Below are 14,974 nucleotides of genomic sequence, written 5' to 3'. Positions count from 1 at the left end.
GGTAAGGAAATTGTTTATAAAAGATTCAAAAGAGAGAAGGATAACTGAAAATATAATCTGGAAAAGACAAAAAAGAAAGGATGTGATCAAACAGACATGTTAGAGGGGTCAGGCTTGGCTAAGAGAAGGATCACTTCTTTGGCAGAGAGAAGAAAGAAGAAAAAAGTAGGAGATAATTTCATGTAGTTCTGAGAAGAAGAGAATGGGAGAAAAGAGAATTCATATTGAATGGCCTCAATTTTTTTCCACAATGAGAAGGAGGATCCTTGATTAGCCTACTGCCAGCTCTTCTGGCATGGGTGTGATTTAGAGGGTGGAAGAATAGGTCTAGACATTCCAACTAGATAACCTTTCCAAAAAGTTTAATAGCAAAGGGGTGAAATGGCAAAGCCAAAGGTGAAGGCTACTGAATTCACTGGAAGGGTCAACATAGAGTTGTTGTTTTTTTGTTTTTCAGAATTACAGAGACTTGAATATGTTCATAGGCAGAGCAGAAGAAACCAGCAGAGAGGAAGAGATCGAAGAGCAGAGGAGAGGATCAGACAACTTTGGGAAAATATCCTAGAAGAGGAAGAAGGAATGGCATTCTGAGCACATATAAAAGCAATGGGATTAAATGCCTTGCCCACAGTCACACAGGTAGGAAGTATCTGATCTCCTGGAAAGACAAAAAAGGATGTGATAAAGGGGGCATGTTAGAGGAGTCAGGCTTGACAAAGAGAAGGGTCCTCCCATCACCAGGTCTGGCTCTCTATTCACTGAACCACCTAGTTGCCCCTTCAATGGGTTTTTCTGAAACTATCACCTTCATCACTTCTTATAGCACAATAGTATTACATCACATTCATATATCATAATTTGTTCAGCCATTCCCCAACTGATGAGATTTCTTTTGGTTTTCAATTCTTTCTTACTACAAAAGCACATCTATTATATGTTCTTTTATATCTGTGTCCTTTTCTTTTTTCTGTGATGTGTAGACCTAGTAACAGTATTTCTGGGTCAGAAGGGGTGAGGTGGTTTAAGTAGATAAGATCCAGGCCTAAAGATGGGAGGTCCTGGGTTCAAATCTGATCTCAAGATACTTCCTAGCTGTGTAACCCTGGGCAGGTCACTTAACCCCAATTGCCTAGCCCTTACCTCCCTTCTACCTTGGAACTAATACTTAGTATCAATTCCAAGACAGAACGAATATGTTTTTAAAAACCAGACCATATTGTTGGATCAAAGGAGATATGCACAGATTAACAGCTTTGTAAGCATAGTTCCAAATTGCTTTTCTGAATAGTTGGACCAATTCACAGATCCAGCATAGTACATTAGTGTACCTTTTTTCTCACAGTCCCTCCAGCATTTGTCATTTTAGTTAACCTGATGGGTGTGAGGTAGTATTTCAAAGTTGTTTTTATTTGCATTTCTCTAATAGTGATTTAGAGAAATTTTATATGGCTATTAATAACTCAAATGTATTCCTTCAAAAATTGTTTTCAGTTAAGGAACAGCCCTTATTGTTGTAATTTGACCCCCATTCCCTACATATCTTAGGATAAGCCTCTTATTAGAGAAACTTGCTACAACGAATCTCCCCCTTCTCCAGTTTTCTATTGAAAGAAGGGATTTGGACAGAGTGAAGATGGAATGCTGAGGAAGCAAGATTGACAGCAATGGCAATTAGAAGGTGGGAAGAAGCAAAGGCTTCTGGGAGGAGGAGTAGCTGATGGGGAGTTCAGTTTGAACCCTGGACTGAAAGGAGCTCTGAATCTGACCTCTGGATTGAATACATAGCCTTTGCAGATTTCCCAATCATTGCTATTGCCATATTGACTGTGAAGTGCCTTGTTCATCAGTATCTGGAGACCTGAGGGCTTCCAGGATATTCAGCTGTCCAAGAGGATTTTGTCCCAGAGGGCAGTCTGTGTCAGCCCAAAGAGAGAAACATCTTCCTCTGTACCCACCACATCTACAATCATTTGATTCTCCATATTGATAGATTAGATAGTTAGCACTAGAAAGTCAAGAAAATTGAGACAACTTCCAGGCTGATCCTGTTAGCCATTGGCCAAAGCTAAAAGGAACCTGCATATCTCTCTTAGCCTTTAGATAGGGAACTCCTGTTTTACCTCTTTCCTTATTTCACCCTGTTAGCCTATCATCAACAAATATCATTGATTACAAACTAGAAGTCAGATTATTGGAAAAGAGAGAGTAGAGGCTAAAGAGAGCAAAGGTTTATTTGAGGGGGAAACCTTTCTTTTAACTTAGGTAAAGTGCAAAATCCTAAGTTGCCAATTACTGGTTTCCTTTGGTAAGGGTGTGATCAGAAAAGAATATTTGGGGAAGGTTAGGTAATGCAAAATTCCCTAACCAACCATCAATCTTCCTTTAGTATTCCTCATTCTGAATCATACCTCCTTATTTACCTCTGCCATCATCATACTCAGGGCACAGAGGGCAGCCATTAGCTCTCTGGCTGGTCAGGAGAGGGAGTATCCTGGGCTTAGTTCACTAGTACAACCCAAATAACCATTTTAACATCATCCCAGGGATTCCCTCTTTTAACACTATTTTCTACTACTTTTAGGTACATTGATTTTGTTTCTACAAAAACTTTAAAACTTTATGCATCCAAAATTGTCCATTTTACCTCATATGAAAGTTGATACTGGAGTCCTAAATTCATGAATTTTGAGAAATAGATTAATATGTCCCAGAGGGAAGGAACTGGCCTATCATTTCATATTTTGCAGCTCACTCATATTAAAGCAATATGATATTTTTTTAAACTTGTAGCTAGTACAAATGCATCAAGTTCAGGGAGGTCACTGTTGTGTTTGCCAGAGAGAGTTGTGATTCTAACTTAGACTAAGGACAACCAGGGTAATATTATTTTAGGAATCTTAAATGAATACTAGTCTTAGCTGAAAACTTCCCCAATTCTCCACCTGCTTTTGTTGTACTTGGCCATAGAGCCAAGATGAGAAGATTCTGGGTTTTATCCATCAGCATTTGCTAGCTAAGGACCTACAATGCATTAGGCAGTGAAGATTCAGAGACAAAAAGCAGAATAATCTCTTACTGTCAAGGTGGTTATATTTTATTGGAAAGGATGAGAAATATAAGTACATACAGAATAAATAAAAAATAAATGAATGCAAAGTAGTTATCTTAGTATGGCACTAGCAGATGGGGAATTGGAAGAGTTGGCATAGGTGATGCTTAAACTAAGACTTGAAGGAAGTGGGGGAATCTAATGAAGCTGAAGATCAGGAGAGAATTCTTTCTAGCCATGAGGGATGGCTAGTACAAAAGCATGAAGATGGGAAATATGGTGTTACATGTGAGTGTCAGAGCCCAGTTTGGCTAGACCACTGAATGTGGACAGGAGAATAACACAAAATTAGTCTTGAAAAATGGGTTGAGATCTGATGGTGAAGGGCTTTAAGAATCAACAAGAGTGGGAAATCTAGGTGGCTCACTGGCCTGAGAGCCAGGCCTAAAGAGAAGAGGTCCTGCGTTCCATGTGGCCTCAGACACTTACTAGCAGTGTGACCCTAGGCAAGTCGCTTACCTCCCATTGCCTAGCCCTCACTACTCTCCTGCCTTGGAACCAAAAGTAAGTATTGATTCTAAGATGGAAGGTAAGGGTTTAAAAAAATGAAAGAAATTTATATTTTTCCTAGAGGCAATAGGAACCTGAAATAAATTATACTAGGAAGGGTTTGGGGGAGGGAAGGGAATAAATATTTTTATAGCACCTACTATATGCCAGGCATTATGCTAATTGCTTTGTAAATATTGTCTTATTATCTCATTTGATAAGGGTGGGTGACGTGGCTACATCTGTGCTCAGGGGAAATCATTTTGGCAACTATGTGGAAAATGAACTGTAGGGGGGAGAGACTTAGAGATGAGAAGCCCAATTAAGAAGCCATAGCAGTAATCCAGATAAGAGGTCTGAATGCAGGCTGTGACTCTAGGGATAGAGAAGGTAAGTGATGTAAACTGGAGTTAAAAGCAGGATTTGGCACCTGATTTGATATGTGGGGTGAAGAATACTGAGAAATTGAAGATAATAATGTAGATGTTATGAACCTGGGATAGTAGGATCCTCAGAGACACAAGTTTAGTAGACAGGAAAGGGGATTGTGAGTTCTGTTTTGAACATGTCAAGTTTGAGAGATCTCCAGGACATCCATTTTGAAATATCTAACAGGCAATTGGAGATTTGGGATAGAAGATCAGGGGAAAGGCTAGGGCTAAATACATAAATCTGAAAGTCATCTTCACACAGATAATGGTGAAACCCTTAAGAGATAACAAAGTCAATTGATGAGAATGCAGAGAGAAGAGGGCAAAACAGAAGAAAAATCTCAATGATGATAAAGTACTTCAGGGGCAACATGTGCTGGTCTGGAGTTCCATATTCTCATTTATTCCCAATTCAGCTCTATTCTATGCCCCGAGTTGGACTACCCTAATCAGAAAATATAAATTGAATAAATCCAAAAGTGTAGAATCTAAATTATACCAAAATAGCTTAGAGCTTCTCTATTTTAATTCTCAAAGTAGAATTTTCCTTGTAAATGGCACAATGGACAATTCTTTCTTAGATGCCCTGCTTGGCTGAAAAATAGTACAAAAATCCCAGATAGTGTTTCTGATATGGCTGTCCCCCTTCTTTCCAGGCAGCCAGCACAGGTTGTGCTCTGAGCACATAGAAGGGAGCAGTTGCTTTGCAACTGAATCCTGTTTTTATAGCTGTTACCCCATTTTTTTGGCACTGAGACTGTGCCCTAAGTATGTAGAGGGGTCTGACCACAAGACATCCTGTTCTTCTAACCCTTGACCCATATACCTGAGTCTGGGTATACTGACACCCCTAATAAAAGCTCTCCCAAATCTGCCTGCAAAGGTGCTGGACCCCCTGAGACTAGGCCACTAGCTTTTCTGATAATAAAGGTTCCTTTGTATTCTCAAAAAGACTCCATGAATGTTTCACGTTCAAACCTACACTGACCAAGCACTTCAGTTCTAACTAAACATGAGCCATTAGCTCTATTCCAAATATATAAGCCACCTGCTTGACTCTATGTGGTCATCTAATAATTGCTTGCCAAGTTACAAAAGGGTTACTCTACTAAGCAGCAGCTTTTAGAAAAGCAATTCCAAGCATAGTGCCCTGCATATAACAACTGATCATTTTCAGCAGCTACCTCAGGGTTGTTGTAAAGATCAGATGGGTTAGTATCTGTAAAAAGTGCTTAGCATAATACCTCAAACATAGTGGGTGCCTTGGTGTAGGGATTATTTTCTCAGGCTGCTTCTGTATCAGCATCTGGACAGCGTTTTCCCTCAGGAGGAGGGTCAGTAGGCAGACACTGAGAGAATTCTTAACAGACAACAGGTCAAGATCACTATTCCCTTGATGATATATAACTCAGTATCTTCCTGATGTAATTATAAGCTATGCTGATCTGGCTGTGGATAATATCTGTGATCTTGAGTTGATTGGGAATTAATCACAGGCAAGAGTTGGTAAATAGCCTATGAAACCCCTCACCACCAGGGAATCAATCCCATCTGTCAGGCTGGACAGTGAGAATCTTCTTGAAGATGGACTAGGCCAGTAAACAGCTTTCAAATAACAATTTAATCAATTGAAAAAGGAATATCTTGATGGATTAGGGATTGAGGAAAAATGGGTGAGGGTAAAGGGTTTTTTTGGTTGTTTTGTTTTGTTTTGAAACCCTTACCTTCTGTCTTAGAATCAATACTGTGTATTGGCTCCAAGGCAGAAGAGTGGTAAGGGCTAGGTAATGAGGGTTGAGTGACTTACCCAGGGTCCCACAACTAGGAAGTATCTGAGGTCAAATTTGAACCTAGGACCTCCCGTCTCTAGGTCTGGCTCTCAAACCACTGAGCCACCCAACTGCCCCCAAGATAAAGGTTTTAAGGTTAAACTAAAACTAAAAACTAATTGATAGTCAGGCAGTTCTCTTGGAAAAAAGTCTCAGACAGAATTCTGCCACTCTGGCTGGTTTTGTAGCCTCGGCCTAGTTTAGCTCCTGTATGTCAAAACTGGCTAAGCTTGGCTGATAATAAATAACTGATGTTTCTTCTGAGATGAATTTGTTCATGATTTTTTTAAACCCTTAACTTCTGTGTATTGGCTCCTAGGTGGAAGAGTGGTAAGGGTGGGCAATGGGGGTTAAGTGACTTGCCCAGGGTCACACAACTGGGAAGTGTCTGAGGCCGGATTTGAACCTAAAACCTCCTATCTCTAGGCCTGACTCTCAATCCACTAAGCTACCCAGCTGCCCCCTTGTTGATGATTTTTGTTGATGATGATGATAAATTATACTTCAGATTGCAGGATATAACAGTAGACCTAAGTAGCTGGACCCTAATGTAGATCAGCTAACGCAAATCTTTGGTGAAGCTTCTGGGTTCAAATGGAGAGCTTTTCCCCTTCTACCCTTTTCACCCACCTAACTCACAACTGAGTCAGTTTGCTTGGGGGTGACCTCCTACTTATAGGGGTGCTCCAACAGTCTTTCCACTGTCTCATGCCTGCTCTGGGATTCTAAAATCTTAACCCCCATCTTGCTACAGTTTGCACAAGATGGCTACTTGCAAAACTATTTACAATAGAAATGCATATTCCTTTCCCTTTTCCCTTACAGATAATGAAGGGCTGTGTGAAGTGTTCAGGAAGGACCAGTGCTTCTGGTGTGTGGACTGCCGAGTACTTTTCAGGGCTGCTCATCTACGTTGGGTGTCCACTTGCTACTCAATTCTCCCCTATGGCTCCAAGAAGCTGAAGCATGCACAGCAAACACATCCCTGTGAACTATTGGAAGACAGGCTAACCTAGGTTAAAAGTTACAAGTGGGAACCCTTTGGTGAGTTAGTGGAGTGTCTACCCCAAGCATATGAAGACTTCCCTATTGGAATCGGTGGATGTGAGCAATTTGTTCTAATGTGTCATGCAGGTGGTTGAAGCAGGTACTGTACAGCACTTAGAGCTTGGTCAGACATTGAAGATGCCGAAGACATCCACTGCCCAAGCCATCACTGGTCATGTTGACTTTTGTCATGCTCCTGACTTTGATAACTCTGGAAGAGAGTGTGAGGCCAATGACTTCAAGCCACTCTACCTCACTTCGATCCAATTTATGAGATAGTCAAGACACATCACCCATACCATTTTAGTATTTTACATTGTACAATTTAATTATTTTACTATTCATTTTGCTATTTTATTGTTCTGCTATTCAACTATTCTCTTATGTTACTATTTCACTGTTTTTACCTGCATTGAAATTCTGTGCAGATACACTTGCAAGTTGTAATCAACAATGTATGCAGGTAGCTCAGAATGGAGTTGTCTTCTCACTGACCTGAAGCAACAGTGGGATTTGGCAGCCCCCTGCATGTCTGATCAGCCTTTTAAAAGTATTGCACTGTTAACCTCCTGGTAGAAGGGACTAGAAAAGGGACCCTAGAAATTGTCTGCTTCACCTAATTCTAGGCTGCTTACCACAGCTGGCAGAAATCCCACCTTGCAATCAAAACACAAAAAAATATTCAAAAACTTTTGCAAAGATGATTCAATTCACCATCAGTATATGGAATATGCACACATTTATGGACAACACAAAATCTAGTAGACCTGAAGACAAACAGCTCTAACTGTGAGAGTACTCAGCAAGTATTGCATCCAAAAAGGAGCCTTGAGGAAAACAAGGCTAGCAAATGCAGGCCAGCTTACTGAAGTGGGAGCTGAATACACATTCTTCTTGACTGGTTGCCATGATGAGGAATGCTGCATTGAAGCTGGTGAAGGGTTTGCTATCATATCTAATCTAGACAACAAGCTTGTGTATCTTCCAAAAGGAGTGAACAACAGGTTCATGACAATGCCATTGCCGCTTGCAGGAAAGTGCCACAGCACCATCATTAGTGCAGATGTTCCCATCCCCTGATATGGTTAAAGAGAAATTTTATGAAAATCTAGAGACCCTCACCATTAATGTGTCAAAAGAGGACAAGCCTATAATTCTAGGTGGCATTAAAACCAGAGTAGGTACAAACTATAAGACATAGCAGGATCTCCTTGGGAGAAATGGCGTCAGAAACAGCAACAATAGTCACTTACTAATGAAGACTTGTGTGTTTCGTAACCTTTTTCATCACCAACACTATCTTCCATTTACAAAAATGCAATAAAACTTCATGGATATATCTTTGCAGTAAACATTGGCATTTTGTCACTGTAAGAAGAAGAGACAGACAAGATATGAGAGCAATGAAGTGGCACAGAGTGCTGGACCAATCATAGCCATAGTCTCTCCAAGTTAAACATTTGCATTCAACAAAAGTGGTGATCCCAAGGCAAGACTACTGGAAGACTTAACATCAACAGATTAGAGTGCTTCTCCAGGTACTAACAGTTTGTTGCTTACTTAGAGGGAAAACTGAGCCAACACATGGCTGGCAACAATGGAATGGAAAAGGAGTGGGAAGCTTTCAGACATTTGGTGTATAGCAACACATTTATCACATGGGTCAGCACACTTACAAACATCAGGACTGGTTTGATGAAAATGATGGGGAAATTCAGAAGAACTCAACAAGGTTTACCAGCCAGATAGTTTATCTGTTTCTAAGCGGGTAGCCTTTAACTCCATTAAAGTAAAGTGTAAGTGAAGCTTAGAGAGATATAGGATTCTTAGCTCAGTAAGAGGGCAGATGAAATTCAGTTTTACACTGAGAGATACAATCCAGAGCACTCCTAAAATGCCCTGAAGGCTATTTATGGGTCAAATACTTATGGTACAGCCCAATTCTTTCACACTGATGGAGCCACACTGATGATATTACGGACAGGATACACTGAGAGACAGGCTGAACACTTCCATAGTGTTCTCAACAGAACATCATCAACCAATGCTTAAGTCATTGACCATGTACTTCTAATTGAAGTTAGTACTTTCTAGCTGAACTTCCAATTGAAGAAGAGGTTTTGAATGCCATTAGGCACCTCTTGTGTGGCAAAGCACCTGGTGAAGATTCCATTCCAGCAGAGACTTATAAGACAAGTGGTCCACTGTTCTTAGTTGATTAAAGCTGATTGAAATCTTCCAGGTTTTATAGCAAGAGGAGATTATGCCCAATGATACATGTATAACCCAGTGAAATTGCTTGTCAGCTCCAGGAAGGGGAAGGGAAGAGGGATGGGAAAAATAATGAATCATGTAACCATGGAAAAATATTCTAAATAGTTTTTTTTTTAAAGAAGGGGGCAAAGGGGCAGCTAGGTAGCTCAGTGGATTGAGTGCCAGGCCTAGAGATGGGAGGTCCTAAATTCAAATCTGGCCTCAGACACTTCCCAGCTGTGTGACCCTGGGCAAGTCATTTGACCCCCATTGCCTAGTCCTTACCACTCTTCTGCCTTGGAGCCAATATACAGTATTGACTCCAAGATGGAAGGTAAGGGTTTTAAAAAAAAAAGGAGATTATGCCCAAAGAGATCAAGGATGTGTATATTGTCCATCTCTATAAAGGAAAAGGAAATAGGTAGTCTTGGGGGGTAGGGTTCTCTCTTAGTCACTGCCAACAAGATTCTCGATTCTTCCTTAATTGGCTGATCCTTCACCTAAAGCAGTGGTTCCCAAACTTTTTTGGCCTACCACCCCCTTTCCAGAAAAAATATTACTTTAGCCCCATGGAAATTGAATTTTTTAAAATTTTAATAGCAATTAATAGGAAAGATAAATGCACCTGTGGCCATCCCCTCCTCCATGGATCGTTGCAGCACCCAGCAGGGGGCAGTAGCGCCCACTTTGGGAATCACTGACCTAGAGGGATAGATATCTACCCAAGAGCCAGTGTGGCTTCCAAAGAATAGTTAGTATGTGTTTGCTGCCCAACAACTCCAGGAGACATTCCAAGAGCAAAACAGATCTATACACATTGTTCATTGATGTGACCAAGACCTTTGATACTGTTAGTTATGAAGGCTTGTGGAAGATCAAGGCAAAATCTGGTTGTCCAGAGAAATTCTTCAGTATTCTATGCCAGCTCCATGTTTGCAAGGGCTCCAGATAATGGACAATACTCTCTCATTTTCCCACTCACTAATGGAATGAAACAGGGCTCCATGCTTTTTAACAGTTTAAACCTTTATCTTTTGCCTTAGAATCAATACTAAGTATCAGTTTCAGAATAGACTAGCTATAAGGGCTAGGCAATTGGGATTAAATGATTTGCCCAGGGTTACACAGGGCCAAATTTTAATTCAGGCCCTCTCATCTCTATGCCTCACTCTCTATCCACTGAGTCCCCTAGCTGCCCCCAAAAGATAAATTGTGAATGCTGCTGCCAAGTTCCCTTACTTTGACAGTCTACTTTCCAGGGATGTACATAGAGGTGATGAGATTGAATCACACATTGCCAGAGCTAGCTCAGAGTTTGGGAGGCTCCCACAGAAGAAATGAGATATTAGGCTGGGCCTGAAATCAGAAAGTCATCTTCCTAAATTCAAATTTGCCCTCAGACTCTGTTCAGTGTCAGACAGCTGTGTGACCCTGGGCTTAGCATTTAGCATTCTTTGCCTTAGTTTCCTCTTCTGTAAAATGAGCTGGAAAAGGAAATGAAAAACCACTCTACAATCTCTGCCACGAACACCCCAAATGGGGTCACGAAGGAGGGAAGAAATTAACCTAAACCTTGAGGGGAGGTTGGGAAGGGAGGAGAGGATTAACCTAAACCTTGAGGGGAGGTTGGGAAGGGAGGAGAGGAAGCTCACAGATACCTGTCATATTTAACACACCACCCTATCATTAACTGCCTGTTTCATAAGTGTCCTTCATTCATTCAATTTCAGAAGAGGGCGTGGAACCCTACCTCCCGACTCCAAACACAGATGTACCTTACTGGTTTTTTTAATTGTTCACCCTTTTCTATGACTCAGTTTCTTCATCTTAAAACAGGAGTAACATTTGCATTATTTCTCAGGAAGGTAGAGGAGGGAGGAAAACTTTGTAAACTAAAATAATGGAAATGGTACTTATTGTGCCATTGGGGCTGTTTGAAGTCAGAGGTAAACCTGGGACAGAGGGGCAGGGCGCGGCGGGACACGCCCCGGCCCCGCCTCCCATCCTCCTCCTGGAGGAACCGCTGAATGGCCTTTAAGGCGAATTCCCGTGACAGCCTAGAAAGGCCCCTCCCTCCCCACCCACTCAAGCCAGGAAAGCAAAGCTCCGCGTGCGCCTCGAGCGGGGTGCTCGGACGCAGCGTGAGACGAGCACGGCCGCGACCACAGCGGGCGCTAGAGAGAGGAGCGGCCTCCGTGGCCCCTTCCCCGCCGGCCTTTGATTGGGCCTGCTCCAGCGCGCGCGCGATCCCTCTCCGCCCCCGCTCCCGCCCGCCAGCTGGCCCGCCGGCGCGCTAAAGTGCTGACTGGGCGCCCTTGGGCGAAACGGCGACTGTCCCTCGCTTAACTTGTGAAAGTGTCTTGTTCTTCATGACCACCCGATACCCAAAGTCTGCCGGTAAGTGAAAAGAAGTGTTCTTCCTTTCGGCTCAGCTCTTCTGCCCGCTACGAGCCGCGGGGGCCTTTCGGAGTTCGCCGGATTCGGAGGCGGATCGTGCAGGGCTCCGGGTGCATCTGGTCACCTCGCAGCTCACTCTGGAGGGTTTAGCGGCCCGCGTGGAACGCTAAAGTTGGAGGAGGCGGAGTGAGCGGGAAGGAGGTGGGGCTGGAGGGGGCCCAGCCCTAACCTTGGGGACACGATCTCCCGGGGACTCAGATTTCTTTTTGTCTATTTCACTTCGGAGGGGAGTTGAGTGAGTTGCGTGGTAACAGAACAACATAGTTTGCCGTAAAAGGCAAAATCTGATCGTAGATTTTACTTTTTATCGCTTCCCCACCTTTTGTAAGTAAAATGGGTGACATTTGTCATTTGGAAAAAAAAAAAAGTCTACTGTTTTCCTGTTAATGCTTTGAAAGGACCAAAGTGAAATTCAGCCTGGGTATGTTTGGATGAGCACATGTAACCAATTGTGTCTGACGAAATTGTCAACCAAGCTAGGGTAGTGGTTTTTCCCCGAACCAAGAGCAAAGATAACTAATAAATTGATGGTTGTAGGGTCAGAAATGCAGGACTCTTTTGGAGAAATTCAATCTGCCTTGAGCCCCTCCCCTAAGTTTCCTCTATGACGTTTTTTCTCGACCCTAAATTTAAAGCAGTATTGCAAATCTCCAAAACACAAATTCTTTTCTTAAAACTCCCCAAGAGCATAATTTCAAACCTCATGAGGTTTTCCTTTGGGAACATATTGAATATGTACCCTATACTGGCTTTCTTTGCCTGGAAAGTTTTCATAGTCGCCCTAGTTAATTTTAGTTTTTTATAATTAGATCACATGCTGTACACATTTCAGAGATGTCATTTACTTCCATGCTTTTGTAATTAATATGTAATTGATTTTTTTTAAAGTAACAGATCCATGCAGTTAACTAAATCTACTCAGTAACTAAATAATAAAAGTAACAAAATCCATCCAGCAAGACTAAATTTGGAGGCAGGATCTGGGTTCAAATCTTAAAACTTAATAGCAGTGTGTCTTTTTCCTCATTTGTAAAATTAGGGATACCTATCTCAAAGGGTTATTCTGAGAAAATATTTTTGCAAGCCTTGCAGTCCTATATTGTTTCACCAATAGTTCAGTGGATCAGTGATTTCATCCTATTTTCTTCTGGATGAAGATCACAACCTATCCATATCTCTGCTCATATAATTGCTCTTTCTTCAAATCTTCCTTAGAAAGTCTACTCACTTTGCTGGGATCTCCCTTTAGTTCTTTTTATATTGTTATAACTCATGGCAACTAAGTTATTAATATTACCACGATTATTATTATCCTTTTGAGGATTGCCCACCACAATCTCAGATGGGTTTGTATGGAAGCAGGTAGTGGCACAATGAATAGATAATCCTAGACTGAGAATGAAGAAGCCCTGACTTCAAATCTCCCCTCCAATACTTCCCTTTGTGACTCTGGGCTAGTCACTACCTCTACCTGTTCTCTTTATCTGTAAAATAGAGATAAGATAGAGATAATAGCTTCCTACTTTCCAAGGTTGTTGAGGATCAAATGAGATATTTGTAAAGCACTTTCCACACCTTTAAGCACAATATAAATGCTATTCACTAGCTAATGAAACAATTTCTTCTTCCTCCTCTCTCCCCAAATTCCTTCTGACTTCCCTCACTTGGTACTTTTACTTGGTGGAAAGAAAAAAAATGTTAGTATTAGCATGATTAAAACATTTATGAAAGTAAATTTCCATAAATTTCACTCCAAAATTAATTATAGACATGAATTTCAAAATCAAATGTACTTGTTTTTTAGACCATTATTTTGTATTATCTCTTCCATAAAAGTCCACCTTCAAAAATGTAAAGAACTCCAATTTGAGCATTGAGAGAATTAAATACTTAAAATTTATGACTCCTTCTGTACAAGATAAAGAGAATCTGGGGAAAAGTTATTGAAATTTGCAAATATGATGAAGAGAAAGAAACCCATACATTAAATGTATTCTTATTCCTAGTTACTGTGTCTTACTCTATCCTGATGCATTTATCTGTGCAGTTTTCTTTAACCAAGTTTCTTTATATTCCTATTGCAACCAAGTTTTCCCGGTGGGTTAGACTAGGAATGAACTCAATCACGAAATGTAAATTTCTAAGATAGACTGAAAACACCTTGAAAAGATTAAAATTGATCTTGTATCATTTCCTTATAGAGCTTATTTACAAGTGATTGATTTTGACCTGTAACTGCTTTTATCCTGTAACTGCTTAAGTCATGGTTCTTTGCCTCTAAATTTAATTCAGAATTCAGCCATAATGGGTTAAGTTTAAAAATCTTGCCCTCCTGCCAACCACTGATCTATTCTCTCCTTAAGGAATTTTGCTAACTTTAAAGAGGTGAAAAAGAAAGGGAGCTGGACCTAATATCTTTAACACTAAGCTGTCCTTCAAGGATATCTAGTTTGCTTTTCAAAAATCTGGGCCACTCTTGCACCTGGACACCACCAATGAGCACTTCTTATTCTGATGAAGGCTGTGGTTGTTGCTCACTCCCATTACCAAACTTTCTATCAGTGATGTTGTTCCCTGTGCCTAAGTTCTGTATCCAGTCATATTGCCCTTAATTCCATGATGTCATCTATCCTGTTCTGTTTTTTGTTATATACCCCCAAAACTTATTTAAGGGGAACTGTCATCTTACTCAGAGTCTTCTGCATGAATGGAGGCAAATCACCAGCCCATACTGACAGGAAGCTTGCTCTTAAATGTTATCTTGCAGGGAGATTTGCCTCATTTTACTCTTTTGTTCAAATTTAGTTGAAACAGCCTTTAAAACAGTTACAAGTAGGGACAGCATCTTAAGCAGTGTGCTCATTGATTTCTTGAAAGCACTTGGCAGATCTTGAGGCATTGTATGAATCAGGGGTCTGCAACCTTTTTGGCCATGAGAACCATAAACGCTACATTTTTTAAAGTGTAATTTCGTGAGAGCTGTACAATATGTTTACCACTGAATACAAGTAAATATGTGCATTTTATGTAAGAACAACCCTTTTAAAGTACAATAAGTCTCTGAACTATTTTTAATAATGTTATTATGTGCTAATCAATGATGAATAAAGTACTTCTTACCATTAATGTGACTTCTGGTGCTGCATGGTTTTGCTGATGGATTTGTAGTCTGGTTGATATGTGGTGAGGTTAAGCTTCATGCAGGCATTGAGACTTCCATCTGTTAAACATGATCTTAGGTTGGTCTTAATGTTCTTTAGATGTGTGAAAGACTGCTCACATGCATACGTAGAGCCAAACACTGTCAGTGCAGCAATACTCACACGCTATATGTGACAGGAAGGGCGTTCCAAGTTTTG

Source organism: Gracilinanus agilis, chromosome 4, assembly GCF_016433145.1.
Source record: "Gracilinanus agilis isolate LMUSP501 chromosome 4, AgileGrace, whole genome shotgun sequence".
Lineage (NCBI taxonomy): Eukaryota > Metazoa > Chordata > Mammalia > Didelphimorphia > Didelphidae > Gracilinanus > Gracilinanus agilis.
The sequence above is the reverse complement of the archived record's forward strand: the minus strand, read 5'-3'. Positions refer to the sequence as shown.